The following is a 14,611-nucleotide window of genomic DNA, read 5'->3' as shown; positions in this document are numbered from 1 at the left end:
AATGGTTATGTTACCACACAAGACTGGATATGTGGCATTGCCACTCCTGCACTAGTGCTTTGTTTTTTGTTTTTTATTTGTTGTTATGCATGTATGAATTTCTATTGATGTGTATTTTTTTTCTTTAAGCATGTTGCCTTTTGCATTTTTTGATTTTGAAAATGGTGGAGGATTGGCAGTGATTCCGACCAAATGGTTTATCGGGCCTGAGGAGGATGAATGCTACTGGCCACCAGCAAAAGTTAAAATGGCAAAGGCGGTCATAGAGCAACAGGACCCACACTCTGACTGGGTTACCTACAAGGTGACTGTCAAGAGAAAAGCAGGTAGTGTAACCATCTTTCTTAATGTATGATATGATGCGACAAGAAGAGCTCACCATTGATTTGGTTAGAATTTGTTCTCTGAAATGAAAGTAATTGTAACTCTTTCTTTTGTATCTCTCAGACAGCAACATACGAGATAGCCTGTATAAAATTGGTTGAGTTTGAACAGAACACAGATGTCCCGACAGAGTCTGATTCTGCGGAGAACAGGGGAAGGGGGAAGCGCAAAAAGAGGTAAGGCTGTTTGGATTATGCATGTATGTTGGTGTCGTCTCCCAGCACCACACACACTGACAGTTTATGGAAACACTGATGTCTACATTGTATGATTATATGCTCAACTGTGTTACCTGTTGTACAAAATATATTGTTTTAGTATTCTGTACCAAACTACTTTTAAAACACTTCAATTCACTTAACTGTAACAAATGAATTATCTGATTGTGCTGGTATATTTTACAGGTCTAGGAGAGTGATTCTGTCCAGCGAGGAAGAAGATGATGATGACCCTACACCTCCACTACCTCCATCTACCCACAGGTATGTACTGAGACACCTCCTCTGCCTCCATCCATCCTCAGGTCTGTGCTGACGCCTCCATTGCCTTCATCCACCCACAGGCCTACACCTCCTCTGCCTCCAGCCACCCTCTGGTCTGCCCCGACACCTCTACTGCCTCCAATTCTGACATACAGTGATGTGAGTGAAACTGATTGGAATGTGTACTTTCAATCGGCCCGTTTAATTGTCTGATTGAAGTGTCTGTGCTGACATCTCCTTTGCTCTATCCAACTGGTCTACAATGACACTTTTTTTGCTTGTACTCCTCCTTAGGTCAACCATTTCACCACCCCAAACCCCGCAAATGCAAATAAGGGACAACATCCTTGTTCACATCCTGACAGTCCTCGAGGAACTCAAAGAAGACAATCGAGTCACTAGAAGGATGCTACAAACCATGGCACAGCGTGGCAGCAGTGGTGACATCCTTTCTTTCATCCCAGATGGTTTCCACCTAAAGACAGTTAGGGAGGTCGAAGTAATGGAGGAAAAACTGTCTGACCCAAGCTTCATGTCTGAACTGGTATGTATGTAAAGTCTAGGCTAGTGAAATTTCATTCAGTTTTATTGGGGATGGAAGTAGATGTGATCTGAGCTGCAACAAATCATCAATAAATTGAACAGTAATCAATAATTCAATTAACTGGCAACTATAGTTTTCTTAAAGCAAAAAAGTCCTAATTCTATGATTTCAGCTTCATAAATAGGAATATCTTGGTCTTCTTTGTTCATTCATGGCCATAAACCGAGTATCTCTTTGTTTTGTGGACAGAACAAGAGATTTGGGAAGCACCAACATATTTCAAAATGTTTTAACATTTTATTATTATAGCAACCAATCACAATGTTGAAATAATCAACAATTATACATTAATCTATATCGGTAGATTAATCAACAATGAAAATAATCTAGATCCAGAGTTTGTCTTTTTGTCAGGTTTACTCCAGTGGTTATAAAATGATTTAGCTGGGGGTGCGCTCGTGGCGTAGCTGGTAGCGTGACCCATATTTGGAGGCCTTTGGTCTGACCCGCGGCCCTTTGCCGCATGTCTCCCCCCTTCCTCCGCCCCTTTCCTGTCAGTCTACTGTCAATAAAAGCGAGCCATTAAAAGCTGCAAAAAAATTAAAAATGATTTAACTTTGTACTGACTTTGTTCCCCCTTAGGTACGGAATGGAAAGCGGGAATTCAGGACTTTAAAGCTGTTTGAAGTCATATTTGGTAAGTGCATGATGGATAATAATAACTGTAATATAGTAACTTTAGTCCAGAGAAATTTATACTAATTTATTGTGACCATAACATATATTTCCTGCAGGAGCTTTAAAGAAGAACACCTTAACCAGCGAGATCACCAGGAATGATGTGAAGATGGCAGTTTAGAAATGGCTGATCGGATCAAGGGACAGGGGAGGCAATAGACAGGTCCCTCCTTCTCCCACTAGATCCACTTCTTGCTCAGCGGAAGAAAATTTGTTATGGGACCTTTTTTTTTTCCTGTTCCATTTTTTTTCTTGATTGTAGTGACTACTTGTCTATGAAAAAAACTTAAAAGTAAACAAACAAAAAATAAATTTAAAGCAAATTGTCTCTTGATGAATAGTGGGTTTCTGGTTTAACGCAGTACAAAAAATTCTCAAAATACGTCAAAATGCAGTTCCGTGAGTTTATTCCAGGTTTCTTCAGGAAAAAATAAACTTGATACAAACTGAAAAAGTACTTGCCACCTCTCCTGCCCTGGTTTCCTGAAAGGACTGGTAGATTGACAGACTGCAGCACTGGAAGACTGGTAAAAAATTATAAGCCCACCCACTTTCCTCCTGAGCTACCTGGAGTACATGTATTTATACACCAAATGAACTAAATAATCTGAGTTCTAAAACAAAAATAGGGAAATAGCTCCTACATTGATGTATAACACTTTCATAACTGGTTATAATGGTTATTATAATCTGTATTACATTGTGTGTGCGTGTGTATTATGCATCTTATTTGATCTGTAAAATACTATTATTGCTTTTCATTTAATAAAAAAAGCTTGATTAATGGCATGGCATTTTTATTTTATATAGTGGATAGAGGCAACTCATGCTGCTTGACAAGCAGCACTCACATAAAAAATAATACATAATACAATAATAAAACAAAATAAAAACCCACTCCAAAATTAAATAGCCTGAAATAAAAAGGCTAGCCTGGGTACAGTGTAGGACATAAGCAAAGATAGGCAATGCAGCTTATCTAGCTATTGGTTAGATTGGATCTCAGTTGTCTTATGAATAAGAATCTCCATCTATAGGCTATTCAATAAGGGAGATTGTAACTCTTGTTTAGTAAAAATGTAATCAAAAATTTCCATCGTGGAGAGAGAAAACACTGAGGAACTCACGTGAAAGCTGCTATAGGTGCTTTTCTAGCCCAGACACGGAACAGTGTAACTTTTTAATTAGCATCTTTTGTATGACAAATATGAAATATATGAGGCACTCTATCCCCGTGGCAGTATTTGTATGTATTTGTGAGTAAAGATAAATCAATTATATCTATGAAAAAATCTTCATTTCTCTGTTAGCTTAAAAAATATGTACTGTCACTAAAATCAAGACACATATAGACAGTAATCCTATAGTGAAGGTGGGTTTTGCTTGATGAGAAAAGTAAACTTTGCTTCTATATTTTTGGTTTACAGCATGTGATTTGCTTTTATGCTTCATGTTCCATTAATAAAACACCCAAAAATGTAATAAAGCTCATGTCTCTACAATAAACTATCATGTTGCAACGTAAAACCGTCCTTTTTTTATTCAAGACATTTCTACGCTTCATTATTATTTTTTCTTCAGGCTTCCATTATGTTACATCGATGCTTTTATTTTGAAATATTTTCCTACACTTCCGGGCCAGCCGTGAAACCGGCTTTATCTTTTAAATCCGAAGGAGAAAATGGAAAATGGAATTGGCGAAATCCAAAAACGGGCGGGTTTTTTTTTCATTAAAATTTTCTGGTTTTTCGGTTCAAAAATGTAGTGACAGGAAAGAAAAACATGGCTTTGTTTATGACAGTGACAGCTGCGTCCTTCAAAGGCATATGCGTGCAGAGTACTTAAAAGGCAACAAGGCAGTGTGTATTTCCGGTTGGTACAGACTGACCGAGCAGGCAGCTCCCCCTGCTGTCTGATCAAGGGTACTACCCACAAGTCACAGATCCTTTTTTACCGTTGGGGCGGTTGTGTCAAAAGTGAAAATGAAGGCGTAACTTGTAAAGATGAATTTGTGACTCACAGGAGCAGATTCGTGCAGTTGTACTTGTTGATTTGTATGGGGGTTAAGGGAAAAAATATTAAAAAATATTTTTTTGAAGATTTTAATACACGTGTTTGAATTTGTTTTGCAACTTTTGTTTTAGACCAACTGTAGCAGAACTGAATGACAGACACTTATGATGTGCAACTCACAGAACACAATTTGTGTACTTGTACTCAAGAATTTGAAGAGGTGTAACTTTATTTTGTACTTGTGACAGATTTAAAAAAATCTACAATTACAAAACACCAAAATTACAATGCACAAATAGTTTAGCAACAATAGTTCTGGACCATTTGGAGCAAAACTGAGAATGTAAGAGGTTTTTGATGTGCAACTCACAGAACACAATTTGTGTACTTGTACTCAAAATTTGAAGAGGTGTAAAAAAAATTTGTACTTGTAATTTTTTTTTTTTTAGAATTTAACTCCCTCTACAACTTCAAATTCACACTTACAATGCACAAATAGTATTGGAACAAAATAACCTTCATACCAAACCCCTTATGGTCCTAATACTGCATGCCCATATATGGCGCTACAGTATAGCTCAGATGGAAAGTGCAGGCTTTGCATGCAAGAGGTCGTGGGTTCGAAACCCGGCATGGGTGACTAAGATTTTTGTATTATAATCCTCACAGTGTGTATATTAAAACATGTGTGCTGATCCCATGAAGTATTTTTTTGTACCACCCGCCATTTTGAGTTACCATGGCAACATTATAAATGACGTATTTTCTCCCTATTTGAGGCTCATCCCAGTACAGGATTTGGACCAAACTAACAGAGTACACTCACCCAGTGATACCAAAGACAACCATGTTAGCGGCTAACGGTTAGCATGTTGCTAACCGGAAGTAGCTCTAGGAAGCCTGTACAAACTTCTGCTTGACAGATTTGGTGAATTTTAGCATTTTCTCCCTTTTTAGGCACTTCTCAGTATAGGATTTCAACCAAACTAACAGAGTAACATCACCCGCTGATACTGAACACAACCATGCTAGCGGCTAACCGTTAGCATGTTGCTAACCAGAAGTAGCTTTAGGAAGGTCCTACCAACTTCTGCTTAGCCAGGGTTCTTCTGCCTTTACAGACAGAGAGGGCTGCAGCTGTCAGTGAGTCTCCATGACAACGCTGCTAGCAAGAGGCTCCTAGGAGGTCCATTGACTTACCATGGCACCTTTCAACGGCCTCTGCGAGGGCTGTGAAGACCATAGGAACCTGAAATTCGCAGTGTTGCTTCCTGTTAGTATTTTTGACGGTATGGTACGCACCAAGAGGCAGGCGCCTTGCTAAATTTCTTCAGAAATTTTTCTAGTTAGGCGCCTGCCTTGCATGTGCAATGAGGAGGCAGTGCTGTGCGAAGCACAGCACTGCCTCCCAATGCAAATGCATGGGCAGGGCCTATTACTATTCACCTCTAAAGGCGTCTCTTTATTAGGCGCCTGCCTTGCATGTGCAATGAGGAGGCAGTGCTGTGCGAAGCACAGCACTGCCTCCCAATGCAAATGCATGGGCAGGGCCTATTACTATGCACCTCTAAACGGACTATATCTTATTCTTTATTATTCTTCCTTCACGATTAATGGGGCCCGAACCTTAGCGTGCACCCCCACAATATAGGCATCAAAACCTGTGGCTCGATCTCGAGATGTGTGCTACTACTTTTATTGGGATTTCGAGTTACCATGGCAACAAAATTAGCGAAAAACCAACCCCCAAAAAACCCATAATAATCAATGGAGTCGGGTAGAAAGAAAGCCTCAAAAAAGCCTCAAAATTACCATTTTCAAAGCTGTACTGTGTCGTCATGCTTTCACCTACGAACACCGTTTAACTTCCAGTTTGTAGATATATCTGTGAACTACTCAGAAGTGAAAACGGCATGTGGATATTTTTTATCGTCTCTTCACAGTTACTTCTCAAAGCTCATGTCCAAAAATCAGCGAAATCATCGTTTACAATGAAAGTCAATGACGGAATTCTCCAACCGCTAGAGTGGGCCACTCTAGCTTTTTTTAAAGATTTCAAAACTCCGAACAACTTGACCTTACTCACTCAATTTTCACTCTATGTAGACAAATTATACATAAAAACGTAGGTATTTTTGTCTGGATTCGGGAAATGTAACCCTCATTGGTGTGGCTTTTATAGATTTTTCGCAAATCACCTCAGACCGACACAAACCCGAAACCTCCCCCATTCATTTCCTATGGAGCGGTTTTGAAAAATGACGTCTGAAAATCCAAAACATCACATGTTTTCGCATCGTCACTACTCCTAAACCGTTTTATGTACAGGCATGAGACTTTCACACATGAATGTCCCAACCCTTCTGGCACTCAAGAAAAATGAATTTTGTGGATAACTGTTACGGTTTTTCCACAGGAACAATTTGTTCAGGAGTAGCGAATGTGCAAAATCCTGAAATTGCTTTGGAGCTGCATTTTCCCACATCATCCACTTTTTTACATCGTCGCTGTGCCTACACCGATTTTTGTAAAAATATGAAAATGAGCTACATGGTCATCAAAAGCCTGCTGATACTCACAGTGAAAGAATTATTTTGATATCTCTTATACTTTTTTAGCCAGAGCGATTTGTTCGGGACCATTTTCAGAGGATTTCTGAAATTTCATAAAAATGTCCTTTAGATCATAATTTTTTACGCCTTTATTAAACTTTTTCCAGCAAAAACCGATAGCAAGTCTTCTTCCCCTATCCGTTACGAAATAAACACAGAAAAAATTACGTCTCTACCATTTACGGTTCCGGAGAAATCGTGCGTTGTTCGAGGCAAAGTTCTCCATTATAATCCAATAGGCAGACTTGGACACAAAGTGTCTGCACTTCTTTAGACTGGCCCGCTGCAGCTGTGTCAGTGAGTTTCCATGACGACGGAACTCTGAGGGCCAGTGGGAGACGTTCCATTGAGATAGAATGGCAACTTTCGACGCCAGCTGCAGCGGCTGTGATTAATGTAGAAATCTGAAATTCGCACAGTCACTTCCTCTTAACATTTAAAAATTTTCATGTGACTTTCAGCCATGTGTCACTTTTCTGTCCCATTTGGGATTTCACATGCTTTCCTATTGGGCCTTTGCTTCTAACAGGACCTGGCATGATAACCAGACATGACCCAATTGGCCAATAGAGCACCACCCACATGTGGGAAATGGAACTACTGACCATTTTGGTCAAATGTTGAGTTCTGGGCCCAGATGTGGTGAGGCTGAGTTTCTAAAGGAGGCCAATCTGACCCATGAACTTTGGTCACGTTTGGTGACATTAAGTATTGGCACCCCTATTTGAGGCACTTCCCAGTACAGGATTTGGACCAAACTGAGAGAGTACAATCACCTGGTGATACTGAACACAATGTTTTTAGCGGCTAACAGTTAGCATGTTGCTAACCGGAAGTAGCTCTAGGAAGGTCTCACCAACTTCTGCTTCACAGAGTCTGTTCTTCCTTTAGAGAGAAAGCTCCACAAGAAATTTAGGCTACGTCGCATAAAGCATCTCCAAGCTATGAGGTGTCAAACATCCAATGTTTTTCAATGGGGTACCAAACCCCTTATGGTCCCAATACTGCATGCCCATATATGGCGCTACAATATAGCTCAGATGGAAAGTGCAGGCTTTGCATGCAAGAGGTCGTGGGTTCGAAACCCGGCGTAGGTGACAAAGATTTTTGTGTTATAATCCTCACAGTGTGTATATTAAAACATGTGTGCTGATCCCATGAAGTATTTTTTTGTACCACCCGCCATTTTGAGTTACCATGGCAACGTTACAAACTACGTTTTTTCTCCCTATTTGAGGCTCATCCCAGTACAGGATTTGGACCAAACTAACAGAGTAAACTAACCCAGTGATACCAAACACAACCATGTTAGCGGCTAACGGTTAGCATGTTGCTAACCGGAAGTAGCTCTAGGAAGCCTGTACAAACTTCTGCTTGACAGATTTGGTGAATTTTAGGATTTTCTCCCTTTTTAGGCACTTCTCAGTACAGGATTTCAACCAAACTAACAGAGTAACATCACCCGGTGATACTGAACACAGCCATGCTAGCGGCTAACCGTTAGCATGTTGCTAACCGGAAATAGCTTTAGGAAGGTCCTACCAACAGCTGCTTAGCCAGAGTTCTTCTGCCTTTACAGACAGAGAGGGCTGCAGCTGTCAGTGAGTCTCCATGACAACGCTGCTAGCAAGAGGCTCCTAGGAGGTCCATTGACTTAACATGGCACCTTTCAACGGCCGCTGCGAGGGCTGTGAAGGCCATAGGAACCTGAAATTTGCAGTGTTACTTCCTGTTGCTATTTCTGACGGTACGGTACGCACCAAGTGGCAGGCGCCTTGCTAAATTTCTTCAGAAATTTTTCTAGTTAGGCGCCTGCCATAGCATTTGCAATGAGGAGGCAGTGCTGTGCGAAGCACAGCACTGCCTCCCATGCAAATGCATGGAGGCACCTATTACTATTCACCTCTAAACCACTCTTTATTATTCTTTACTTATTCTTCCTTCACGATTAATGCGGCCCGAACCGTAGCGTGCACCCCCACAATTGAGGTATAAAAACGTGCGGCTCGGTCTCGAGATGTGTGCTACTACGTTTTTTGGGGTTTCGAGTTACCATGGCAACAAAATAAGCGAAAAACCACCCCCAAACAACCCCATAGGGATCAATGTTATCGGGTAGAAAGAAAGCCTAAAAAAAGTCTCAAAATGACCGTTTTCAAAGCAGTACTGTGTCGTCATGCTTTTACCTACGAACACCGTTTAACTTCCAGTTTGTAGATATATCTGTGACCTACTCAGAAGTGAAAACGGGATGTGGATATCTTTTATCGTCTCCTCACAGTTACTCCTCAAAGCTCATGTCCAAAAATTAGCGAAATCATCGTTTACAATGAAAGTCAATGACGGAATTCTCCAACCGCTAGAGTGGCCCACTCTAGCTTTTTTAAAGATTTCAAAACTCCAAACAACTTGACCTTACTCGCTCAATTTTCACTCTATGTAGACAAATTATACATCAAAACGTAGGTATTTTTGTCAGGATTCGGGAAATGTAACCCTCATTGGTGTGGCATTTATAGATTTTTCGCAAATCACCTCAGACCGACACAAACCCGAAACCTCCCCCATTCATTTCCTATGGAGCGGTTTTGAAAAATGACGTCTAAAAATCCAAAACATCACATGTTTTCGCATCGTCACTACTCCTAAACCGTTTTATGTACAGGCATGAGACTTTCACACATGAATGTCCCAACCCTTCTGGCACTCAAGAAAAATGAATTTTGTGGATAACTGTTACGGTTTTTCCACAGGAACAATTTGTTCGGGAGTAGCGAATGTGCAAAATCCTGAAATCGCTTTGGAGCTGCATTTTCCCACATCATCCACTTTTTTACATCGTCGCTGTGCCTACACCGATTTTTGTAAAAATATGAAAATGAGCTACATGGTCCTCAAAAGCCTGCTGATACTCACAGTGAAAGAATTATTTTGATATCTCTTATACTTTTTTAGCCAGAGCGATTTGTTCGGGACCATTTTCAGAGGATTTCTGAAATTTCATAAAAATGTCCTTTAGATCATAATTTTTTACGCCTTTATTAAACTTTTTCCAGCAAAAACCGATAGCAAGTCTTCTTCCCCTATCCGTTACGAAATAAACACAGAAAAAATTACGTCTCTACCATTTACGGTTCCGGAGAAATCGTGCGTTGTTCGAGGCAAAGTTCTCCATTATAATCCAATGGGACTTATTGTGACCAAAGTGTCTGCACTTCGGCCGCTGCAGGTGTGTGAGTGAGTTTCCATGACGACGGAACTCTGAGGGCCAGAGCTAGACGCTCCATTGAGATACAATGGCAACTTTCATCGCTCACTGCAGTGGCTGTGATTAATGTAGAAATCTGAAATTTGCACAGTCACTTCCTCTTAACATTTTAAAATTTCCATGTGACTTTCAGCCATGTGTCAGTTTTCTGTGCCATTTTGGATTAAACCACTTATGTTTCCAATAATGCATGCCCATATATGGCGCTACAGTGTAGCACAGATGGAAAGTGCAGGCTTTGCATGCAAGAGGTCGTGGGATCGATTCCCGGTATGGAAAACTTGGAGTTTTGTATTATAATCCTCACAGTGTGAATATCAAAACATGTGTGCTGATCCCATGAAGTATTTTTTGTACCACCCGCCATTTTGAGTTACCATGGCAACGTTATAAATGACGTTTTTTCTCCCTATTTGAGGCACATCCCAGTACAGGATTTGGACCAAACTGACAGAGTACACTCACCCAGTGATACCATACACAACCATGTTAGCGGCTAACGGTTAGCATGTTGCTAACCGGAATTAGCTCTAGGAAGCCTGTACAAACTTCTGCTTGACAGATTTGGTGAATTTTAGGATTTTCTCCCTTTTTAGGCACTTCTCAGTACAGGATTTCAACCAAACTAACAGAGTAACATCACCCGGTGATACTGAACACAGCCATGCTAGCGGCTAACCGTTAGCATGTTGCTAACCGGAAATAGCTTTAGGAAGGTCCTACCAACAGCTGCTTAGCCAGAGTTCTTCAACCTTTACAGACAGAGAGGGCTGTAGCTGTCAGTGAGTCTCCATGACAACGCTGCTAGCAAGAGGCTCCTAGGAGGTCCATTGACTTAACATGGCACCTTTCAACAGCCGCTGCGAGGGCTGTGAAGACCGTAGGAACCTGAAATTCGCAGTGTTACTTCCTGTTGCTATTTCTGACGGTACGGTACGCACCAAGTGGCAGGCGCCTTGCTAAATTTCTTCAGAAATTTTTCTAGTTAGGCGCCTGCCATAGCATTTGCAATGAGGAGGCAGTGCTGTGCGAAGCACAGCACTGCCTCCCATGCAAATGCATGGAGGCACCTATTACTATTCACCTCTAAACGGACTCTTTATTATTCTTTATTTTTCTTCCTTCACGATTAATACGGCCCAAACTTAGCGTGCACCCCCAAAATATAGGCATCAAAACCTGTGGCTCGATCTCGAGATGTGTGCTACTACTTTGATTGGGATTTCGAGTTACCATGGCAACAAAATTAGCGAAAAACCAACCCCCAAAAAACCCATGATAATCAATGGAGTCGGGTAGAAAGAAAGCCTCAAAAAAGCCTCAAAATGACCATTTTCAAAGCTGTACTGTGTCGCCATGCTTTCACCTATGAACACCGTTTAACTTCCAGTTTGTAGATATATCTGTGACCTACTCAGAAGTGAAAACGGGATGTGGATATCTTTTATCGTCTCTTCACAGTTACTCCTCAAAGCTCATGTCCAAAAATCAGCGAAATCATCGTTTACAATGAAAGTCAATGACGGAATTCTCCAACCGCTAGAGTGGCCCACTCTAGCTTTTTTAAAGATTTCAAAACTCCGAACAACTTGACCTTACTCGCTCAATTTTCACTCTACGTAGACAGATTATACATCAAAACGTAGGTATTTTTGTCAGGATTCGGGAAATGTAACCCTCATTGGTGTGGCATTTATAGATTTTTCGCAAATCACCTCAGAGCGACACAAACCCGAAACCTCCCCCATTCATTTCCTATGGAGCGGTTTTGAAAAATGACGTCTAAAAATCCAAAACATCACATGTTTTCGCATCGTCACTACTCCTAAACCGTTTTATGTACAGGACATGAGACTTTCACACATGAATGTCCCAACCCTTCTGGCACTCAAGAAAAATGAATTTTGTGGATAACTGTTACGGTTTTTCCACAGGAACAATTTGTTCGGGAGTAGCGAATGTGCAAAATCCTGAAATCGCTTTGGAGCTGCATTTTCCCACATCATCCACTTTTTTACATCGTCGCTGTGCCTACACCGATTTTTGTAAAAATATGAAAATGAGCTACATGGTCATCAAAAGCCTGCTGATACTCACAGTGAAAGAATTATTTTGATATCTCTTATACTTTTTTAGCCAGAGCGATTTGTTCGGGATCATTTTCAGAGGATTTCTGAAATTTCATAAAAATGTCCTTTAGATCATAATTTTTTACGCCTTTATTAAACTTTTTCCAGCAAAAACCGATAGCAAGTCTTCTTCCCCTATCCGTTACGAAATAAACACAGAAAAAATTACGTCTCTACCATTTACGGTTCCGGAGAAATCGTGCGTTGTTCGAGGCAAAGTTCTCCATTATAATCCAATGGGACTTATTGTGACCAAAGTGTCTGCACTTCGGCCGCTGCAGGTGTGTGAGTGAGTTTCCATGACGACGGAACTCTGAGGGCCAGAGCTAGACGCTCCATTGAGATACAATGGCAACTTTCATCGCTCACTGCAGTGGCTGTGATTAATGTAGAAATCTGAAATTCGCACAGTCACTTCCTCTTAACATTTTAAAATTTCCATGTGACTTTCAGCCATGTGTCAGTTTTCTGTGCCATTTTGGATCAAACCACTTATGTTTCCAATAATGCATGCCCATATATGGCGCTACAGTGTAGCACAGATGGAAAGTGCAGGCTTTGCATGCAAGAGGTCGTGGGATCGATTCCCGGTATGGAAAACTTGGAGTTTTGTATTATAATCCTCACAGTGTGAATATCAAAACATGTGTGCTGATCCCATGAAGTATTTTTTGTACCACCCGCCATTTTGAGTTACCATGGCAACGTTATAAATGACGTTTTTTCTCCCTATTTGAGGCACATCCCAGTACAGGATTTGGACCAAACTGACAGAGTACACTCACCCAGTGATACCATACACAACCATGTTAGCGGCTAACGGTTAGCATGTTGCTAACCGGAATTAGCTCTAGGAAGCCTGTACAAACTTCTGCTTGACAGATTTGGTGAATTTTAGGATTTTCTCCCTTTTTAGGCACTTCTCAGTACAGGATTTCAACCAAACTAACAGAGTAACATCACCCGGTGATACTGAACACAGCCATGCTAGCGGCTAACCGTTAGCATGTTGCTAACCGGAAATAGCTTTAGGAAGGTCCTACCAACAGCTGCTTAGCCAGAGTTCTTCAACCTTTACAGACAGAGAGGGCTGTAGCTGTCAGTGAGTCTCCATGACAACGCTGCTAGCAAGAGGCTCCTAGGAGGTCCATTGACTTAACATGGCACCTTTCAACAGCCGCTGCGAGGGCTGTGAAGACCGTAGGAACCTGAAATTCGCAGTGTTACTTCCTGTTGCTATTTCTGACGGTACGGTACGCACCAAGTGGCAGGCGCCTTGCTAAATTTCTTCAGAAATTTTTCTAGTTAGGCGCCTGCCATAGCATTTGCAATGAGGAGGCAGTGCTGTGCGAAGCACAGCACTGCCTCCCATGCAAATGCATGGAGGCACCTATTACTATTCACCTCTAAACGGACTATTTATTATTCTTTACTTCTTCTTCCGTCACGATTAATGCGGCCCGAAACCGTAGCGTGGACCCCCACAATATAGGTATCAAAACCTGTGGCTCGATTACGAGATGTGTGCTACTACATTTATTGGGATTTCGAGTTACCATGGCAACAAAATTAGCGAAAAACCACCCCCAAAAAACCCATAGGAATGAATGGAGTCGGGTCGAAAGAAAGCCTCAAAAAAGCCTCCAAATGACCATTTTCAACGCTGTACTGTAGTCGTCATGCTTTCACCTACGAACACCAGTTTAACTTCCAGTTTGTAGATATATCTGTGAACTACTCAGAAGTGAAAACGGGATGTGGATATCTGTTATCGTCTCCTCACAAGTTACTCCTCAAAGCTCATGTCCGAAAATCAGCGAAATCATCGTTTACAATGAAAGTCAATGACGGAATTCTCCAACCGCTAGAGTGGGCCCACTCTAGCTTTTTTAAAGATTTCAAAACTCCGAACAACTTGACCTTACTCGCTCAATTTTCACTCTACGTAGACAAATTATACATCAAAACGTAGGTATTTTTGTCAGGATTCGGGAAATGTAACCCTCATTGGTGTGGCATTTATAGATTTTTCGCAAATCACCTCAGAGCGACACAAACCCGAAACCTCCCCCATTCATTTCCTATGGAGCGGTTTTGAAAAATGACGTCTAAAAATCCAAAACATCACATGTTTTCGCATCGTCGCTACTCCTAAACCGTTTTATGTACAGACATCAGACTTTCACACATGAATGTCCCAACCCTTCTGGCACTCAAGAAAAATGAATTTTGTGGATAACTGTTACGGTTTTTCCACAGGAACAATTTGTTCGGGAGTAGCGAATGTGCAAAATCCTGAAATCGCTTTGGAGCTACATTTTCCCACATCATCCACTTTTTTACATCGTCGCTGTGCCTACACCGATTTTTGTAAAAATATGAAAATGAGCTACATGGTCATCAAAAGCCTGCTGATACTCACAGTGAAAGAATTATTTTGA

General features: G+C 41.1%; 1 long non-coding RNA gene across 2 annotated transcripts; it reads left to right on the top strand.

Annotated features, from left to right (window-relative positions):
* Positions 1 to 304: 304 nt before the first annotated feature.
* LOC118561687 lies at positions 305 to 3,675 on the top strand. Of its 2 annotated transcripts, XR_004930231.1 has the most exons (7): positions 305 to 326; positions 448 to 560; positions 789 to 866; positions 947 to 1,025; positions 1,161 to 1,410; positions 2,053 to 2,107; positions 2,205 to 3,675. It is a non-coding gene; the product is annotated as an uncharacterized LOC118561687 (long non-coding RNA). The 2 variants fall into 2 exon arrangements; XR_004930230.1 differs by having other exon boundaries at positions 315 to 560.
* The last annotated feature ends 10,936 nt before the right edge of the window (positions 3,676 to 14,611 follow it).

Source organism: Fundulus heteroclitus, unplaced genomic scaffold, assembly GCF_011125445.2.
Source record: "Fundulus heteroclitus isolate FHET01 unplaced genomic scaffold, MU-UCD_Fhet_4.1 scaffold_701, whole genome shotgun sequence".
NCBI lineage: Eukaryota > Metazoa > Chordata > Actinopteri > Cyprinodontiformes > Fundulidae > Fundulus > Fundulus heteroclitus.
Note: the sequence above shows the minus strand (reverse complement) of the source record. Positions and strands in the feature narration are given on the sequence as shown.